This window comes from Lactuca virosa, chromosome 7 (genome assembly GCF_052849685.1).
Source record: "Lactuca virosa cultivar CGN04683 chromosome 7, Lactuca_virosa_CGN04683_v6, whole genome shotgun sequence".
Taxonomy (NCBI): domain Eukaryota; kingdom Viridiplantae; phylum Streptophyta; class Magnoliopsida; order Asterales; family Asteraceae; genus Lactuca; species Lactuca virosa.
Window position 1 is genome coordinate 221,613,738 of NC_136432.1, and position 20,393 is coordinate 221,634,130.

Consider the following 20,393-nt stretch of genomic DNA (forward strand, 5'->3'; position numbering starts at 1 on the left):
TTTAACCTTCTTCGGTTTATTACTTGGTCATTGTCATGAATAGCGAAACTTAAAAATACATACAACTATGGTTGTTGGGAAAAAGTGTAATGGCAACCAACTTTCTGTTGTGAAGGACCTAAATGAAGGAAATTGTAATGACAACCTACTTTCAAAATGACCATATTTCAACAAGAATTGGAAAGCAAGATCATACTGTAATGACCAAAATTGTAATGAAAACCTACTTTTAAAATGACCATATTTTAACAACAAGATCATATTGTAATGGCCAAAATTGTAAAGACAACCTAATTTCACAATGACCATATTTTAACAAGAATTGGAAAGCAAAATCATAATGTAATGAATAAAATTGTAATGACAACTTACTTTCAAAATGACCAAAACATCAACAAAAGGAAAGCAAGATCATACATGAAACTTAAGATGGATAAAGTAAAGTTCCTACATGATATAAAAGGCATTGTTTAATGTTAAACACTTAAAGAGTATGTGTTTATGGGTAAACAGTGCCCCAAACGACCATTGTTGAATGACCAAATTTATAAAAATATAGATCAAATGTTTTTGACATCTACCCTTGTGTCAAACTATGTAACAGTTACATCTGGATCATTCCCAAACACTTTTTCCCCTACTTTAAAGTTATTGGTGATGTAGATATTGCACCAGGTCCATCCTTTATTACCTTGAGATTTGAATTTCTGATCCTTTTAAAGTTCCTTCTCTATTTCACAATTGGTTAACTTGCACTTTTTTTTTTCACAACTGGTTGGGTCTCAAGTACCACTTCAACATCACTACCAGCATCAACCACTAACACATGATCCACTTCAACCTCATGGATTCCCGTTACACTGTCATGCAAGTCTATATGTGATTCTCCCATCACATCAACATCTATAAAACTACATCTATCTGTTATTTTATCAGCTACTTCCTATAATAAACCGTGAATTTTTTTTTCAACTCTTGGAGACTTTTTAGTCCAATTCATCTCTAGAAAATCGTGGATCTAGAAGCATTAAGCACCATGGGTTTGTACACAGATATATTAGAAGCCTGTGATTAGTTAGATTGGTTCTTTGTTCAAATTGAGCGTGAATTTTCGACTTATCTATCTGAGTTTTAGGATTAATTTCTTAATTTATATTCTCTATGAAAAGCAGAAAATCGTAAACGATTTTAGAGTTAAAATACCTTAAAATTCACATCTCATTTCAAGTAAATTAACTACTCCTGATACATTACTGATTCATCGATCTTTTGTATACAGCCTGATGGACAGATGCCAAGTGACAAAACAGTCGGAGGAGGCGACGACGCTTTCAACACCTTCTTCAGCGAAACCGGCGCCGGAAAACATGTCCCACGCGCCGTCTTTGTAGATCTCGAACCCACCGTCATCGATGAAGTCAGAACCGGAACCTACCGCCAGCTCTTCCACCCTGAACAACTAATCAGCGGCAAAGAAGACGCTGCTAACAACTTCGCACGTGGCCACTACACAAGTAAAACTTTTCTTAACACGTGTCCAAACCTTTTCTTACATCACGAAACGTGGCTATCCAATTTCTTATAAATAATTTATCTTCATGTTTCAGTTGGGAAAGAAATCGTGGACCTCTGTTTAGACAGAATCCGAAAACTAGCTGACAACTGCACTGGACTCCAAGGCTTCCTAGTCTTCAATGCCGTAGGCGGCGGCACCGGCTCTGGTCTAGGCTCTCTCCTACTCGAACGCCTCTCCGTTGACTATGGAAAAAAGTCAAAACTCGGGTTCACAGTCTACCCATCTCCCCAAGTCTCAACATCAGTAGTCGAGCCCTACAACAACGTCTTATCAACCCACTCCCTTCTAGAACACACCGACGTCGCGATTCTTCTCGACAACGAAGCCATCTACGACATCTGCCGCCGGTCACTAGACATCGAAAGGCCAACCTAAACAAATCTCAACCGTTTAGTCTCCCAAGTCATCTCTTCACTAACGGCGTCGTTACGTTTTGACGGAGCTTTAAACGTCGACGTGACAGAATTCCAAACTAACCTAGTTCCATACCCGAGGATTCACTTCATGCTTTCCTCCTACGCTCCTGTGATATCAGCTGAGAAGGCTTATCATGAACAGTTATCAGTTGCTGAGATAACCAACAGTGCGTTTGAGCCTTCTTCTATGATGGTGAAATGTGATCCGAGGCATGGGAAGTATATGGCGTGTTGTTTGATGTACAGAGGGGATGTGGTTCCGAAGGATGTGAATGCTGCGGTGGCGACGATTAAGACGAAGAGGACGATTCCGTTTGTGGATTGGTGTCCGACTGGGTTTAAGTGTGGGATTAATTACGAGCCGCCGACTGTTGTGCCAGGTGGCGATTTGGCAAAGGTGCAACGTGCGGTTTGTATGATTAGTAATTCGACTTCGGTTGCGGAGGTGTTTTCGAGGATTGACCATAAGTTTGACTTGATGTATGCGAAGAGGGCTTTTGTGCATTGGTATGTCGGGGAGGGGATGGAGGAAGGGGAGTTTAGTGAAGCGAGGGAGGATTTGGCTGCGCTTGAGAAGGATTATGAGGAGGTTGGTGCTGAAGGGGGGGATGATGTGGGTGATGAATCAATGAAAGCTAAAGTCAAAAGTTTGTTAGTTGGTGTGATTGTATGTTTTCTTTGTTTCCAATCTACTTTAGAATTGATCCAAATCAGTAAATGAACCAATTAGGCAATTACAATCAAGTCAACTTTCACCAAAAACAGAATTTACTGTTCAAAACAAGAACAGATAAAACCCATAAGCAGAAAAGATCATTAAAACATGCCATTACAATCACTAACACACAATGCCTCGAAACAAACAATAAAACGACAATGCATGCAAAACAAGCTCAAATCACCACCATATAAAGAGTAGTAAATTCACTCGCAACAGAAAACAAACAAAGAAAACATACAATCACACCAACTAACAAACTCTCAATTAAAGCTAAAGTCAAAAGTTAGTGATTGTGGCTATCCCTCTCGAATTTGGACATAACAAACCCTAGATAACCCTGGCAAACAATTTAGGGCTTGCTCTAATTAACTAGTAATGTGGGTTTCAATATTTATCTGATGATGTTTTGTTCATTGATTTGTATTCTTTGTTTTAGATTAGTCCTAAGAGTAAATCTAAATTCTAGAAATGGGTTGAAGATGAAGAAACAGTCAATAAGAATGAATATGAAATAGGATCACTATCATGTGAAGTGAGGATTTCCATTTTTGAATGTGAATTCAATATGTACCAAAGGAAGACAGATATAGAATTGGATAAGATGCACAGGAAAGTGTGTAGTCTGAAATGTTATGTAGTTGTCTTGTTTATGTTGTTTCTAGTGTTGCTTGTAACAGGTAAAAGGGCGTAAAAGTCACGGTTAGTTGGATCAAATCAAATATAAATTATGCTTCAAGTTTTTGTTTAACCTTCTTCGGTTTATTACTTGGTCATTGTCATGAATAGCGAAACTTAAAAATACATACAACTATGGTTGTTGGGAAAAAGTGTAATGGCAACCAACTTTCTGTTGTGAAGGACCTAAATGAAGGAAATTGTAATGACAACCTACTTTCAAAATGACCATATTTCAACAAGAATTGGAAAGCAAGATCATACTGTAATGACCAAAATTGTAATGAAAACCTACTTTTAAAATGACCATATTTTAACAACAAGATCATATTGTAATGGCCAAAATTGTAAAGACAACCTAATTTCACAATGACCATATTTTAACAAGAATTGGAAAGCAAAATCATAATGTAATGAATAAAATTGTAATGACAACTTACTTTCAAAATGACCAAAACATCAACAAAAGGAAAGCAAGATCATACATGAAACTTAAGATGGATAAAGTAAAGTTCCTACATGATATAAAAGGCATTGTTTAATGTTAAACACTTAAAGAGTATGTGTTTATGGGTAAACAGTGCCCCAAACGACCATTGTTGAATGACCAAATTTATAAAAATATAGATCAAATGTTTTTGACATCTACCCTTGTGTCAAACTATGTAACAGTTACATCTGGATCATTCCCAAACACTTTTTCCCCTACTTTAAAGTTATTGGTGATGTAGATATTGCACCAGGTCCATCCTTTATTACCTTGAGATTTGAATTTCTGATCCTTTTAAAGTTCCTTCTCTATTTCACAATTGGTTAACTTGCACTTTTTTTTTTCACAACTGGTTGGGTCTCAAGTACCACTTCAACATCACTACCAGCATCAACCACTAACACATGATCCACTTCAACCTCATGGATTCCCGTTACACTGTCATGCAAGTCTATATGTGATTCTCCCATCACATCAACATCTATAAAACTACATCTATCTGTTATTTTATCAGCTACTTCCTATAATAAACCGTGAATTTTTTTTTCAACTCTTGGAGACTTTTTAGTCCAATTCATCTCTAGAAAATCGTGGATCTAGAAGCATTAAGCACCATGGGTTTGTACACAGATATATTAGAAGCCTGTGATTAGTTAGATTGGTTCTTTGTTCAAATTGAGCGTGAATTTTCGACTTATCTATCTGAGTTTTAGGATTAATTTCTTAATTTATATTCTCTATGAAAAGCAGAAAATCGTAAACGATTTTAGAGTTAAAATACCTTAAAATTCACATCTCATTTCAAGTAAATTAACTACTCCTGATACATTACTGATTCATCGATCTTTTGTATACAGCCTGATGGACAGATGTCAAGTGACAAAACAGTCGGAGGAGGCGACGACGCTTTCAACACCTTCTTCAGCGAAACCGGCGCCGGAAAACATGTCCCACGCGCCGTCTTTGTAGATCTCGAACCCACCGTCATCGATGAAGTCAGAACCGGAACCTACCGCCAGCTCTTCCACCCTGAACAACTAATCAGCGGCAAAGAAGACGCTGCTAACAACTTCGCACGTGGCCACTACACAAGTAAAACTTTTCTTAACACGTGTCCAAACCTTTTCTTACATCACGAAACGTGGCTATCCAATTTCTTATAAATAATTTATCTTCATGTTTCAGTTGGGAAAGAAATCGTGGACCTCTGTTTAGACAGAATCCGAAAACTAGCTGACAACTGCACTGGACTCCAAGGCTTCCTAGTCTTCAATGCCGTAGGCGGCGGCACCGGCTCTGGTCTAGGCTCTCTCCTACTCGAACGCCTCTCCGTTGACTATGGAAAAAAGTCAAAACTCGGGTTCACAGTCTACCCATCTCCCCAAGTCTCAACATCAGTAGTCGAGCCCTACAACAACGTCTTATCAACCCACTCCCTTCTAGAACACACCGACGTCGCGATTCTTCTCGACAACGAAGCCATCTACGACATCTGCCGCCGGTCACTAGACATCGAAAGGCCAACCTAAACAAATCTCAACCGTTTAGTCTCCCAAGTCATCTCTTCACTAACGGCGTCGTTACGTTTTGACGGAGCTTTAAACGTCGACGTGACAGAATTCCAAACTAACCTAGTTCCATACCCGAGGATTCACTTCATGCTTTCCTCCTACGCTCCTGTGATATCAGCTGAGAAGGCTTATCATGAACAGTTATCAGTTGCTGAGATAACCAACAGTGCGTTTGAGCCTTCTTCTATGATGGTGAAATGTGATCCGAGGCATGGGAAGTATATGGCGTGTTGTTTGATGTACAGAGGGGATGTGGTTCCGAAGGATGTGAATGCTGCGGTGGCGACGATTAAGACGAAGAGGACGATTCCGTTTGTGGATTGGTGTCCGACTGGGTTTAAGTGTGGGATTAATTACGAGCCGCCGACTGTTGTGCCAGGTGGCGATTTGGCAAAGGTGCAACGTGCGGTTTGTATGATTAGTAATTCGACTTCGGTTGCGGAGGTGTTTTCGAGGATTGACCATAAGTTTGACTTGATGTATGCGAAGAGGGCTTTTGTGCATTGGTATGTCGGGGAGGGGATGGAGGAAGGGGAGTTTAGTGAAGCGAGGGAGGATTTGGCTGCGCTTGAGAAGGATTATGAGGAGGTTGGTGCTGAAGGGGGGGATGATGTGGGTGATGAATCAATGAAAGCTAAAGTCAAAAGTTTGTTAGTTGGTGTGATTGTATGTTTTCTTTGTTTCCAATCTACTTTAGAATTGATCCAAATCAGTAAATGAACCAATTAGGCAATTACAATCAAGTCAACTTTCACCAAAAACAGAATTTACTGTTCAAAACAAGAACAGATAAAACCCATAAGCAGAAAAGATCATTAAAACATGCCATTACAATCACTAACACACAATGCCTCGAAACAAACAATAAAACGACAATGCATGCAAAACAAGCTCAAATCACCACCATATAAAGAGTAGTAAATTCACTCGCAACAGAAAACAAACAAAGAAAACATACAATCACACCAACTAACAAACTCTCAATTAAAGCTAAAGTCAAAAGTTAGTGATTGTGGCTATCCCTCTCGAATTTGGACATAACAAACCCTAGATAACCCTGGCAAACAATTTAGGGCTTGCTCTAATTAACTAGTAATGTGGGTTTCAATATTTATCTGATGATGTTTTGTTCATTGATTTGTATTCTTTGTTTTAGATTAGTCCTAAGAGTAAATCTAAATTCTAGAAATGGGTTGAAGATGAAGAAACAGTCAATAAGAATGAATATGAAATAGGATCACTATCATGTGAAGTGAGGATTTCCATTTTTGAATGTGAATTCAATATGTACCAAAGGAAGACAGATATAGAATTGGATAAGATGCACAGGAAAGTGTGTAGTCTGAAATGTTATGTAGTTGTCTTGTTTATGTTGTTTCTAGTGTTGCTTGTAACAGGTAAAAGGGCGTAAAAGTCACGGTTAGTTGGATCAAATCAAATATAAATTATGCTTCAAGTTTTTGTTTAACCTTCTTCGGTTTATTACTTGGTCATTGTCATGAATAGCGAAACTTAAAAATACATACAACTATGGTTGTTGGGAAAAAGTGTAATGGCAACCAACTTTCTGTTGTGAAGGACCTAAATGAAGGAAATTGTAATGACAACCTACTTTCAAAATGACCATATTTCAACAAGAATTGGAAAGCAAGATCATACTGTAATGACCAAAATTGTAATGAAAACCTACTTTTAAAATGACCATATTTTAACAACAAGATCATATTGTAATGGCCAAAATTGTAAAGACAACCTAATTTCACAATGACCATATTTTAACAAGAATTGGAAAGCAAAATCATAATGTAATGAATAAAATTGTAATGACAACTTACTTTCAAAATGACCAAAACATCAACAAAAGGAAAGCAAGATCATACATGAAACTTAAGATGGATAAAGTAAAGTTCCTACATGATATAAAAGGCATTGTTTAATGTTAAACACTTAAAGAGTATGTGTTTATGGGTAAACAGTGCCCCAAACGACCATTGTTGAATGACCAAATTTATAAAAATATAGATCAAATGTTTTTGACATCTACCCTTGTGTCAAACTATGTAACAGTTACATCTGGATCATTCCCAAACACTTTTTCCCCTACTTTAAAGTTATTGGTGATGTAGATATTGCACCAGGTCCATCCTTTATTACCTTGAGATTTGAATTTCTGATCCTTTTAAAGTTCCTTCTCTATTTCACAATTGGTTAACTTGCACTTTTTTTTTTCACAACTGGTTGGGTCTCAAGTACCACTTCAACATCACTACCAGCATCAACCACTAACACATGATCCACTTCAACCTCATGGATTCCCGTTACACTGTCATGCAAGTCTATATGTGATTCTCCCATCACATCAACATCTATAAAACTACATCTATCTGTTATTTTATCAGCTACTTCCTATAATAAACCGTGAATTTTTTTTTCAACTCTTGGAGACTTTTTAGTCCAATTCATCTCTAGAAAATCGTGGATCTAGAAGCATTAAGCACCATGGGTTTGTACACAGATATATTAGAAGCCTGTGATTAGTTAGATTGGTTCTTTGTTCAAATTGAGCGTGAATTTTCGACTTATCTATCTGAGTTTTAGGATTAATTTCTTAATTTATATTCTCTATGAAAAGCAGAAAATCGTGAACGATTTTAGAGTTAAAATACCTTAAAATTCACATCTCATTTCAAGTAAATTAACTACTCCTGATACATTACTGATTCATCGATCTTTTGTATACAGCCTGATGGACAGATGCCAAGTGACAAAACAGTCGGAGGAGGCGACGACGCTTTCAACACCTTCTTCAGCGAAACCGGCGCCGGAAAACATGTCCCACGCGCCGTCTTTGTAGATCTCGAACCCACCGTCATCGATGAATTCAGAACCGGAACCTACCGCCAACTCTTCCACCCTGAACAACTAATCAGCGGCAAAGAAGACGCTGCTAACAACTTCGCACGTGGCCACTACACAAGTAAAACTTTTCTTAACACGTGTCCAAACCTTTTCTTACATCACGAAACGTGGCTATCCAATTTCTTATAAATAATTTATCTTCATGTTTCAGTTGGGAAAGAAATCGTGGACCTCTGTTTAGACAGAATCCGAAAACTAGCTGACAACTGCACTGGACTCCAAGGCTTCCTAGTCTTCAACGCCGTAGGCGGCGGCACCGGCTCTGGTCTAGGCTCTCTCTTACTCAAACGCCTCTCCGTTGACTATGGAAAAAAGTCAAAACTCGGGTTCATAGTCTACCCATCTCCCCAAGTCTCAACATCAGTAGTCGAGCCCTACAACAGCGTCTTATCAACCCACTCCCTTCTAGAACACACCGACGTCGCGATTCTTCTCGACAACGAAGCCATCTACGACATCTGCCGCCGGTCACTAGACATCGAAAGGCCAACCTACACAAATCTCAACCGTTTAGTCTCCCAAGTCATCTCTTCACTAACGGCGTCGTTACGTTTTGACGGAGCTTTAAACGTCGACGTGACAGAATTCCAAACTAACCTAGTTCCATACCCGAGGATTCACTTCATGCTTTCCTCCTACGCTCCTGTGATATCAGCTGAGAAGGCTTATCATGAACAGTTATCAGTTGCTGAGATAACCAACAGTGCGTTTGAGCCTTCTTCTATGATGGCAAAATGTGATCCGGGGCATGGGAAGTATATGGCGTGTTGTTTGATGTACAGAGGGGATGTGGTTCCGAAGGATGTGAATGCTGCGGTGGCGACGATTAAGACGAAGAGGACGATTCAGTTTGTGGATTGGTGTCCGACTGGGTTTAAGTGTGGGATTAATTACGAGCCGCCGACTGTTGTGCCAGGTGGCGATTTGGCAAAGGTGCAACGTGCGGTTTGTATGATTAGTAATTCGACTTCGGTTGCGGAGGTGTTTTCGAGGATTGACCATAAGTTTGACTTGATGTATGCGAAGAGGGCTTTTGTGCATTGGTATGTCGGGGAGGGGATGGAGGAAGGGGAGTTTAGTGAAGCGAGGGAGGATTTGGCTGCGCTTGAGAAGGATTATGAGGAGGTTGGTGCTGAAGGGGGGATGATGAGGGTGATGAATCAATTAAAGTTAAAGTCAAAAGTTTGTTAGTTGGTGTGATTGTATGTTTTCTTTGTTTCCAATCTACTTTAGAATTGATCCAAATCAGTAATGAACCAATTAGGCAATTACAATCAAGTCAACTTTCACCAAAAACAGAATTTACTGTTCAAAACAAGAACAGATAAAACCCATAAGCAGAAAAGATCATTAAAACATGCCATTACAATCACTAACACACAATGCCTCGAAACAAACAATAAAACGACAATGCATGCAAAACATGCTCAAATCACCACCATATAAAGAGTAGTAAAGTCACTCGCAACAGAAAATAAACAAAGAAAACATACAATCACACCAACTAACAAACTCTCAATTAAAGCTAAAGTCAAAAGTTAGTGATTGTGGCTATTCCTCTCGAATTTGGACATAGCAAACCCTAGATAACCCTGGAAAACAATTTAGGGCTTGCTCTAATTAACTAGTAATGTGGGTTTCAATATTTATCTAATGATGTTTTGTTCATTGATTTGTATTCTTTGTTTTAGATTAGTCCTAAGAGTAAATCTAAATTCTAGCAATGGGTTAAAGATGAAGAAACAGTCAATAAGAATGAATATGAAATAGGATCACTATCATGTGAAGTGAGGATTTCCATTTTGGAATGTGAATTCAATATGTACCAAAGGAAGACAGATATAGAATTGGATAAGATGCACAGGAAAGTGTGTAGTCTGAAATGTTATATAGTTGTCTTGTTTATGTTGTTTCTAGTGTTGCTTGTAACAGGTAAAAGGGCGTAAAAGTCACGGTTAGTTGGATCAAATCAAATATAAATTATGCTTCAAGTTTTTGTTTAACCTTCTTCGGTTTATTACTTGGTCATTGTCATGAATAGCTAAACTTAAAAATACATACAACTATGGTTGTTGGGAAAAAGTGTAATGGCAACCAACTTTCTGTTGTGAAGGACCTAAATGAAGGAAATTGTAATGACAACCTACTTTCAAAATGACCATATTTCAACAAGAATTGGAAAGCAAGATCATACTATAATGACCAAAATTGTAATGAAAACCTACTTTTAAAATGACCATATTTTAACAACAAGATCATATTGTAATGGCCAAAATTGTAAAGACAACCTAATTTCACAATGACCATATTTTAACAAGAATTGGAAAGCAAAATCATAATGTAATGAATAAAATTGTAATGACAACTTACTTTCAAAATGACCAAAACATCAACAAAAGGAAAGCAAGATCATACATGAAACTTAAGATGGATAAAGTAAAGTTCCTACATGATATAAAAGGCATTGTTTAATGTTAAACACTTAAAGAGTATGTGTTTATGGGTAAACAGTGCCCCAAACGACCATTGTTGAATGACCAAATTTATAAAAATATAGATCAAATGTTTTTGACATCTACCCTTGTGTCAAACTATGTAACAGTTACATCTGGATCATTCCCAAACACTTTTTCCCCTACTTTAAAGTTATTGGTGATGTAGATATTGCACCAGGTCCATCCTTTATTACCTTGAGATTTGAATTTCTGATCCTTTTAAAGTTCCTTCTCTATTTCACAATTGGTTAACTTGCACTTTTTTTTTTCACAGCTGGTTAGGTCTCAAGTACCACTTCAACATCACTACCAGCATCAACCACTAACACATGATCCACTTCAACCTCATGGATTCCCGTTACACTGTCATGCAAGTCTATATGTGATTCTCCCATCACATCAACATCTATAAAACTACATCTATCTGTTATTTTATCAGCTACTTCCTATAATAAATAAGTTATTTTAATACTAGATTATAAACAATGGGCAAATTGGCATAGATGTGTCAGGCATATTGCATGTGTTCAACAATGGACAATAACTCCATAATAGCTTCCTACAATAAATAAGTTATTTTTGGATTATAACAATATAATAACATTTTATACGAAAATGTATTTTTTAATATATAAAAAACATATTTTACGTAAAATAAATACGTAAAAAACACTTTTTTTTTCTATGTGAAAGAAAAAAAAACTTATTTTTATATGAAAACTAAAAAATATGTTTTAGGATAATAACAATGTAATAACATATTATATGAAAACGTATTTTTTTTAAATACATAAAAAAGTATATTTTACGTAAAATAAATACGTAAAAAAACAAATAAATTGTTTGTAAATTATTTATTTATTTATTTTGAAAAAATATGTTTTTATTATTATTAATGTATTTACGATTTTAGATAATATTAATTAGTTTTCGGAAATATAAAACAAGTTCCAGTCTAGTCTGGTTGATTGGAGCTTTGGTTGATTAGGAGAGGGGAGGGGGGGAGGTTCCAAGTTCGAATCCTCCTCCCTCCTTTTCTAGCATTTAGTCCCTTTAAATTTGAAAAGAGGAAAATGCCCTTACGAATTCAGTCCCTAATGGCTGAATACTAACGAAGTTAGTAAAAATGGCCATCCATGCAAGTTTTGCAAACCACAATGACCATTTGCATCAAAAAAAAAAAAATAGTAGGGACTGACTTTGTGACTTTTAGCGAACCACATTAATCATTTTTGTAATTTTGTCCTAATAGTATTATACGATGAGTATGGATAACATATGGCTTTTTAATAAGCATATAAACGAGTATATGAAGAATTCATAAAACATTATTCTTTGTTATTTCTACTAGGGTCTAGGTACGTACGGAGTTATGGATGTCATTCCAAAACAAGTAAAACTAGAGTTTAAGAAATAATTACTATCTATGTATATGAAGCAGCCCCAAAAGATATTTTCAGTGTCATAACTAATAATGGGTAACGAAGCTTATCCTTATAAACATAACTTATAAATAAAAAAAACACATTCAAATATCACTTAATCTTCCAAAAGCCTATATTTTCTAACTAAAAATCAATGGAGAGAAGATCGTGATTTACGTTCTAGGTAATTAGTGTTGGTGATCTTAGTGTTATTAACATGTTTTAATATATTTATTATTAATATTGAGATAGGTTGAGTTCTATTTATTCGCCGAGGCCAAAGGTGCGGGGTGTACACTCAGAGTGATAAATGTGAACACGACAATACGGGGGTCTGGGGACAACGCTCCTGGGTACGAGGTTCCAAGGGGCAACTCCCCTGACGTAGTTTAGGGACAGCACCCCTGCAGTGTCCTAAGTGCATAAGTGCAGAGCCTCGAAACCTAAACGAATTTCTATATCATGATAGAGTCCAGACATGAATTTTCCTGCCAAAACCTACTGATGACATCATGATGATGTAGGCGTCGATTATGTCCAAAAACTACCCTCTTTTGGTGCCAATTTTTGGGTAACTGATTTTAACCACTTTCCTTGTATAAATGGAATGCGAATGTTCTAGAAAAATGGTTACATTCTCTATACTCGAAATCTATTCATTTGATTCTTTCTATCTTATCAAGAACACAAAACAACAAGGTATTTCTGTATTTTGAATTTGGAAGTGGCATGACTTATAAATTGTCTCTCTTAAATTATCCCAAATCAGATTTCGTGATACCCCTGGCATAAGGGTTGAAATCACATATTTTAGAAAGTGATTACAATCACGATCCTAGAAACTATTTAAGTCTAACAAGACCCAAAATCTACCGATCAGTGAAATCAAACACAACTTATGGAAGGATCATGAAAAATAGGAACTTGTTTTGGAGCAATGTGGCATGATATTGGCAAGGCATGGGGAGAAGGGTTGATGCTTCAACATCTTAATTTTTTTCCATACCACACAAGAAGGTCAATCACAACTTTATATCCTTGGATCTAGAGATAAAGATTTAGAGATCCGTATGGATTTTATCAATCTTCTAGAGGTCCTTGATTATAGAGTGAAGCAGGGGATGCCAATTCTTAAAAGGGTTTAACGTTTTGAAGGTTCCCGATAGGCTTAAAGGGGCGTTGAAGGTACTAGGTTTTTGAAGGTTGAAGGTTTAAGGTTCAAGTTTTAATCTTTTTTGTATGTAGTTTGTTTTTTTGCCAAAGGTTAAACCTTGGATGTTTTGTAAAATTGTCAAATTTTAATATAAAAATGTATATGTAATCATAGTCATCATATTTGTAATAAATAAAATTGTTGTGTAAAGTACCTTTGATTAGATGAGGAAGCCATAAGGGAGAAGTGAGTTAGCTTGAAGATCGTGAGCTTGAACTAGAATGAAAGGAGAGACAAAAGAGATATAAATGAGGATGAGGAATTAGGGTTCTTCAAAGATGAGTATATTATATTAGGGGAGATAGATGAGATGTAAAGTTACTAAATATCCTCACACGAGGGGCACGTAGGGGGTGAGTTAACAGATATGTCACACCCCCAAACCAAGGATGGCGGAAACGTTCAGTGGTGGAGGACTTCATGTATAGTATCACAACAACGAGTATAATAGTGCGCATAGTAAATACAACCATCATAAATATAATTGAAAAAGTTACACCATAGCATGAGTTTACATGTTTCAAAATCAATTACATTATGATGACAAAAATGTATAATTTGACGTCTGGCGTCTCATCCTCAAAAGCAGTCGATTACCTGTTTCACGGGTTTCCTGAGAATACAAGTAGTTTTGAAAGAGTGTCAACAATTAAGTTGGTGAGTTCATAAGCTTTTGGGTGAAATGTTGGAAGACTTTATTGGTAAAATGAAATGTATACACAAGAAAAATCCAATATTTTCCTTATAAAATATCATGTAGTCTTAAATCCCAAGACCGAATGCATGAGTGTGTGTTCGTAATTTAAACGAAGAGTGCAGTTTTAAATAGATAAAACCTCTTTTTGTTTTCCTTTTTAAAGTATAGTTTCCCGTAAACTTTAAATGATGTTAACTCCCTATGTGAGTCGCTATAACCATACTACAACCGGATGACCTGTTACAACGTTTTTCAGACGTTAAAATTTGTTATGACTTTTGTCACCCGTAGACCTGCAGGTCCCACTGTAGCTAGCAGCAAAGTGTGGGGTGTCAATCCCAATATAGATCTATACACAATTATCACGCTCTCCCTACGAGAGATTCTGGTTATAACTTACAGGAATTTCTAACCCGTACTCTAAGCGTACATTTGAAGAATTGTCTCACAACTTACGTTAACGAGTTTACGTGTAGTGTTTGAGTAAAAACCTTTTCTGTGGTGGGGGTGAAATCCCCCTTTGCGTACCGAATTAGTGATGTGACTTTCCTAAACCATACCTATTATAGTTTATAGTGTGGTAGTTGAAAATCCGATAGTATTATGGTGAGACCCTTCATGTGTATGTAATAGTTTAACCAATGCATAACCATACTTTTTATATTTCATCATGCATTGTTTGTAATTGCAAAGGACCCTTATACTTGGTAGAGTATTTTCTGTTATATAAACATATCACAACAGATAATCACATGCAAAATACAAAATCATTAAAGGTTACACTTTGCTCAACATGCTACAAAGTGTTATGAACATTGTAATCTGTTAACTTGTTTTTAACTTTTCTACACTGTTTTAGAAAAGTCATAGAAAAATCATACGAAGTCAAAAACCAAATCCGTAAACTCTGAGAGTTTAGAAAATGTGTCTAGTTCATTCATAATTTTTATTATGATTTTTAGAAATCTCTAACTTGTGTGAAAATGTCCATATTCACAGACTGGTCCGAATTCGTTTCTGAAATGATAGGCAGTTTTGTAAAAATCACCATAAATTGTAGAAAATTCATATGGAGATGTTCAAGTAGTCATTTTAAAGGTGTGAACCTGAACTACTTGCATATGAAACATTTTTGAAAGATATTTAGTTTAAGAGGACCAAAACAGTCCGTGAATAGGACTCAACTTTTCTGATGGAAGCTGTTGTTTGAATTTAGTTGACTTTTTGGCATTTTAACTTGTATTCTCCCCCTAAAACTTGAAGAAAACATGAAAATGTGGGGCGTATGAACTCACCTTGAGTGATCCCTTAAGATGGATGATGAAAAGAAGAAGTTTCCAAGCCAAGAACACTTGGGAGATACTTGGAGATTCGAAGATCCTAAGCACAAATATGATGATATTTGTATAAGAGTTTCATGATTTGAGTGAAAGAGTGTAGAGTATTCAAATGTAGGATGAATTTTCTTACCAAGACTGAAGTGAAAAGCTCAAGAGCAACCTTGAAATCTCGAGTTCTAGAGAGGGAAAGAGAGAGATAGAGAGGTGTTTGCTTTTTGGGTGAGAGTGAATGAGTAAAGTGGGGAGTGATTTGAGTGTTTCCAGCTCTTGATGAAGTTATGCACCTGGAGGAGGGGTGTCAAAGGACAAATAGTACACTAGGTAGGGAGGAATAGTGACTGAGGGTTGTCCTATGAGAGTATGGGTGTTAACTTGTGTCATACTCTAGATAAAGTCAACACTCTATCACAAAATCTAACTTAATAGATTTTACTCTTGGACAATGATTTTTCCCCAAAATATAATTAAAATATGAATATTTAGGGTTTCTTATGTTAAAATACGAGTTTGGGTGAAAATCCCGCGTTAAAATCACGAAAATTGGGCTTAAAACGAAGTTTGGGTCAAAAACCGGGAAGAAGCTGCGAGCAGCCGAAGCCAGGAGGCAAGGTTCGGTCCATGGTGCTGAACAGCTGAAGGCAGGCTCGGTCCGAGATGGGTTCGGTTGCAAGACTAGGACCGAAGGTGGGGGGGGGGGGGAAGAAGCGAAATAGACCGAACTATGCAAGAGCGAAATGGACCGAGAGGCGTGCAAGGAGCCGAACCCGAAGGTGACTTCGATTCTAATGGGGGTCTCGGTTCTAATAGGGAGTTCGGTTCTTATAGCAGTTCGGTTCTAAGCAAGTTCGGTTCCTAAGAGGTTTCGGCTCTTAAGAGGGTTCGGTTCGTAAGAGGTTTCGGCTCTTAAGAGGGTTCGGCTCTTAATGGCTGTTTTTCCGTTTATCTTCCCGTTTCGAGTCGTTTTCGACTAAATTAAGGGTCGGGATGCCCCGAGTGATTATAAAAAGTTGAGAGAGATTTTGAGAGAGATTTGGGAGAGATTTCTCATACTTGGAGAGATTTCACATACTTGGAGAGATTTCTCATACTTAGAGAGATTTGGGAGAGATTTCACATATTTGGAGAGATTTCATACTTAGAGAGATTTGGGAGAGATTTCACATACTTGGAGAGATTTCTCATACTTAGAGAGATTTGGGAGAGATTTCACATACTTGGAGAGATTTCTCATACTTGGAGAGATTTGGGAGAGATTTCACATACTTGGAGAGATTTCTCATACTTAGAGAGATTTGGGAGAGATTTCACATACTTGGAGAGATTTCTCATACTTAGAGAGATTTGGGAGAGATTTTACATACTTCGAGAGATTTCTCATACTTAGAGAGATTTGGGAGAGATTTCACATACTTGGAGAGATTTCTCATACTTAGAGAGATTTGGGAGAGATTTCACATACTTGGAGAGATTTCTCATACTTAGAGAGATTTGGGAGAGATTTCACATACTTGGAGAGATTTGGGAGAGATTTGAGGTAGAGAGAGATAGAGCGAGAGAGATTTCGTTTGAGACCTTTTTGGATGTTTAGCTTCGCTACGCAAGGTGTGTATCCCTCGTTAAGCCTCGTTATGAACGTTATACGTCACCGAGGGGGTACGGGATAATGTTTTACCAAGTAGTCTCATTACTTACCCTGATTAGGGTTTGAGAATTCGATACATATGAATTTTTCAAGTGATGACTTCTTATCAAAATAGCGAGTTGTATAGTAGTAACAATATATAAACCCTAATATACAAGGTTAATTGAGTTGACCGATTTGACTTGTTGACTTTATTTGACTTTGACTTGACCAGAATTTGACGGTTGTCACAAGATAGAAGATAACGAGTTTCATCTCCAGCAACCAAAACCACAATGAAACCTGCTGATAAGGACAAAATTTGTAATTTTTGAACCATAAAGACCAACCCCTCCTCCCCCCCCCCTCCAAAAAAAAACCATAAGCACCACTTTTGTTAAGGGAAAACAATACATATACCTAAACTAAGAAAGGGTAAATGACAGTTATAAGTCCTTACACTACAAAAAAAATTACATATAGTGCTAACACAAATCAAAATCCATTTTGTACATCAAAGAAAAGGAACACGGACACCGACAAAGGGTATCATGTCCACCGGAAAGGAAGCAACATAATCGGGAGGGAAATGAGGTTTGCACAGGGTTATATGGGTAGCACTTCAATCGTTATGACCATTTTTGAAAGTTTTGACTTCTAGCAACCCAAAATCGACTTATTGACTATTTCAATAAAACATAATTGTTGACCAAATAAAAGAAATTTATTTTAAATTTGTTATATATTTCGAACTTATTGTCTTGTTCATAATTTGGCAAAGGGAAAATTGATATTATAGCCCATCAAATTTTCGGATTTTGTTTTAAATTGTCCCTAATTTTTTTTTTTGGTTTTATGGGGTATAAAGTGGGTTATAACCTGCTATTTTAATCCCTCTAACCTTTAAAAATATGTTATCCTCTTCCTCACCAACAAAAAACAAGAAAAAAAGGAAAAGAAAAGTATTCATCAAAAGGTTTGAAGCTCGGTATTATCTCTCTCCCATCAACCACCACAACCATTACCATCTTTAGCCTCCACAAATGCTACATCCTGCATCACTTTGGAAAACCAAAATAGCCCCACCATCATCACCATATCCACCAGGAAGAATCAATCGCATGCTCCTTCTTTTTCTTGTTCTCCATCTAATTACACAAAAAGATAACGAGGTTCACCTCCTTCCCTTCAATCAAGATGCATGTTTCAGCTTCTTTCTCCCTACCTCTCTAATCGATCAAAAAGGATGAGATTCCCCTCGTTAGCTTGCTTATCGATCACTCCCTAAACCCTCTAATTTTTTTTTGAAGCACAACCATAGGGATCATAGCAGGATAATAATAGGGCCATGAGATGTATTTTCTTTTATTTGTTATTTTGTTCTCCACCACACAAGTATAGAAAAAATCGATTTAGTTATGAAATGTCGCCGTAAAATTGATATTTTTGGCATGAAATTGTGTTTAGTTTGCAACATTTCATAGGATTCATGAGGAATGTCATTGGTTATGAAATCTTGGAAAACTTGATCGATTATGGTATTATGTTTATGAAAGTATGCTTCTTTGATGTATCTATGTCTTCCCAACTGAAATCGAACACCTTGAATACGTTATTCAGAAACCCATCAAATCAATCTATTTTTCTTTTTAAAGAGCAACGATAAATTATTGCGTCAACAGGAGAGTGACCAAATTTACCTGCTAGTGCAAACTAGTTTCTTTGATTTCGGGTACAAGTATGAATCTTCTTCAAACCAGAAATAAGAACAATATTTTCATTCATTACCCCTTACAACTGACGGGAAACAAAAGAAAGACCGTAAGCAACCAACCATCCGTTTGTATATAGGTCTGTGAGGAAGATCAAGATGTAAAAAGTGTTAGAAGTTTCGGGTGTAATAAAACTTGGAATTCTGAGAATCCTGATTGTCACTTTCAAATTGAAGTATTTGGTTGGTACTCCCTAATCTTCAATTGGGCAAGACTCAGAAGAGAAAAATAGAACAGAGAAGTGGATTGTTATGAAATTCGTGAGTACTAGAATTATGACCAAAATTGGTTATAATCTTTGTCTGAAAATTGTCACAAAACAGTTTTCTGTCCGAAAACTATCCAAATCTGTTTCCAACAATCATAAAATGTCACAAAAACAAGCATTTTAATAGAGTAAAAAAAGTAAAAAAACCGGATTCATTTTCAAAAATTCGGATTTCGACCCCATCCAGGCTCTACCCCTTGGACCCTGCCAGGGGCTACCGCCCCCTTGGACCCCGCTCCCAGGGGCGCTGCCCCCGGACCCCTGTTCGTTCAGAGGCTTCACCCTAAATGACAGTCTACTTTGAATCTTGAATAAACTTAAAAAAGTATGCACTCAACACCTTCCTTACTCGTTTAGTATTCATCAAAATTGATTTTGGTCAACAAGTGATCGACTTCTTATTTTACGATGATAGCAAAAGCAGAGTAGCATACTCGTTATATTTATTTAATGTGAAAATGGACCCTTCTGGTTGTGTAAGTTGTTAATGATAGACTAATGGAGTCGTGGAGTCATCGAGATAACGGTGGATGAAGAAACATGAGTTTAAGCTCACTGTCATCAATTTATGTTCAATGTCTTAGAAGAAAATCAATGGGAGGAAGAATGAAGGTGAACATGGTAATGGTTGCAGTGGTTTTTTATTTTTTATTTTTATTTATTTTGACTTTTTTGAGATTTGATCATCCATTTCATAAGACGTACCTTCAATTTGGTCAAAGTGATCATTTAGACCCGAAAAAATCTACGTTATACCTTCATAAAACAACAAAATAACTTTAAGAACTGAATCGAAATTTTTTTAAAACATTGTTTGTAGGATGTCATTTTCTTTTTGAAAAATACTGGATTTCTTTTAAACCTTTTATGTGACAAGCACTATTCCAAAATCATTCCGGAGCATGTAATGTGACCATCTTGTTTAAATAGTCAAAAGAATGATTATATGCTACACTTATTTTTGGTTATTTGTGTGATTATTGAAGAACAATTTGTCATATTTGAAACAGTTTGACCTACCTTTACCCGTTTTGTTCTTCTAGCACAGTCCGGTGACGTAAGAGGTGAGATCACTATGTATGGTGTGGAAGCCATGAGAACCATCTTCAATCTTCTTTCAAATACGACCATTTTATATTCCCCACTCTATAAATACGCACTACTACCACCACCAACTCAATTCACAGATCACTGC

General features: G+C 36.8%; 3 pseudogenes across 1 annotated transcript; all 3 read left to right on the plus strand.

Moving 5' to 3' along the window:
- Positions 1-1,252: 1,252 nt before the first annotated feature.
- Positions 1,253-3,228, plus strand: LOC145127568 (tubulin alpha-2 chain pseudogene; annotated as a pseudogene).
- A 1,480-nt stretch (positions 3,229-4,708) lies between these two features.
- On the plus strand, positions 4,709-6,684 carry LOC145127569 (tubulin alpha-2 chain pseudogene; annotated as a pseudogene).
- Positions 6,685-8,191: 1,507 nt separating this feature from the next.
- Positions 8,192-9,696, plus strand: LOC145127570 (tubulin alpha-4 chain pseudogene; annotated as a pseudogene). Its single transcript, XR_013716449.1, has 2 exons — positions 8,192-8,426; positions 8,520-9,696. The product of XR_013716449.1 is annotated as a tubulin alpha-4 chain pseudogene (transcript).
- The last annotated feature ends 10,697 nt before the right edge of the window (positions 9,697-20,393 follow it).